The sequence below is a fragment of the Suricata suricatta genome, chromosome 5, assembly GCF_006229205.1.
Source record: "Suricata suricatta isolate VVHF042 chromosome 5, meerkat_22Aug2017_6uvM2_HiC, whole genome shotgun sequence".
Classification (NCBI taxonomy): Eukaryota; Metazoa; Chordata; class Mammalia; order Carnivora; family Herpestidae; genus Suricata; species Suricata suricatta.
Window position 1 is genome coordinate 152,436,303 of NC_043704.1, and position 1,410 is coordinate 152,437,712.

General features: G+C 46.2%; 1 protein-coding gene across 1 annotated transcript in view; it reads right to left on the reverse strand.

Annotated features, from left to right (window-relative positions):
* ULK4 (unc-51 like kinase 4) overlaps positions 1 to 1,410 on the reverse strand; it is a 492,439-nt gene that overhangs the window by 433,760 nt on the left and 57,269 nt on the right. The gene's annotated exons all lie outside the window — the stretch shown is intronic.

Here is a 1,410-nt window from a genome sequence, read left to right on the forward strand (position 1 = left end):
AGAGAGGGTCTGGCAGTCTACGAAGACCTCAGTCCAGATCTGCCTCCAGCGATGAACACGGTCATGCTGTTCTAACAAGGTGCGGCACCCCCACGACTCCCGCAGCTCTCCTGGAAAGAGATGCACGGGCACCCTCCCTGCCCTCCCTCTGGCCACCACGGCCAGACCTGACCCACAGGGAGGGAGAAGCCTCCCGCCAGGCCCTTTGTTCTGTGCGTAATGAAGGAGCTACTGGGGGCGGATGACACACATACAGATCTTTATCCAGGGCTAAGGACGTTTTCACTTGGGATCAGCAGAACACGACTACCCAGCTACACAAATGTTTTCTGAAGAAATCAAGTTAGGGGCGCCTGGATGGCTCAGTTGGTTAAGCATCCAACTCTTGATTTTGGCTCAGGTCACGATCTCACAGTTCATGAGTTCAAGCCCCAAGTCAGGCTCTGCACTGACAGGGCAAAGCCTGCTTGGGAATCGTGCTCACTCTCTCTGCCCCGCCCCCACTAACTAAACACAAATTCTTAAAGAAGCAAAGTTACCATTGTACTTCATTGAGTCTTTTAAGGCCTGGAATATTTAAAAGCTACCACACAAAGAACATCACCTCAATACAGTGGTTTGTGAGCTTGCCACATAGAACTACTATTATGTACTTGTTACAATGTTCTTAATAGTCCTGCCACCAACACTCCTCAAATAGTGGAAATACAAAGGCAGCTCATTTTAAATTGCAGTTTTCTGCCTCAGGGATCAACTCTGACTAGTTTTATTTTGTGCGATTCTCTCCATCATCAATTCTCTTTCCAGGTTCCTTTCATCTAATAGAAAATTAAATGTGATGCTCTGCTAGGTTCCCAAGGATTACTAAATTGTATCACATTCAAATATATAAGCCTCACAACTGCGGCACAAAAAATATCATAACAAAGGTATGTGCACAGCCCAGGTCACATGAGCGTAAAAATTAGAGCAGAAAACACGGAAGCTGAAAATTATTCTACAAGATGTCAGGTAAGAAATTAAGTGAATTCTACCATTATAAGAAATTAGGAAACATGCCTTTTAAGAACTCTTTGATGCGAGAGGTTTAATTTGTATGCAAAAGTGATCCGAATACGGCAATTCCCCCAAATGACACGTACTTCCGCATCCCGGCTTCACACAGCAAATCCAGAATGTTTCCCTTCATCCTACACAAAGGCCCGAAGACTATTCAACCGTTGCTTTATCGTTTTCAAAAGAAGAAGACAGAACTGTCTCTCATGCTATCCCAGACGGAACAGGAAGGCAAGTTGTTTAGCAGGAGGCACACCGTGGGGGTTATCATTGGTAACGGTCTCGGCTCAGGGCCGTGAACGAGCCAGAAACGGGTTGGCAGCACCTGATGTAAAAGGTGGCTCTCTCAGCCCC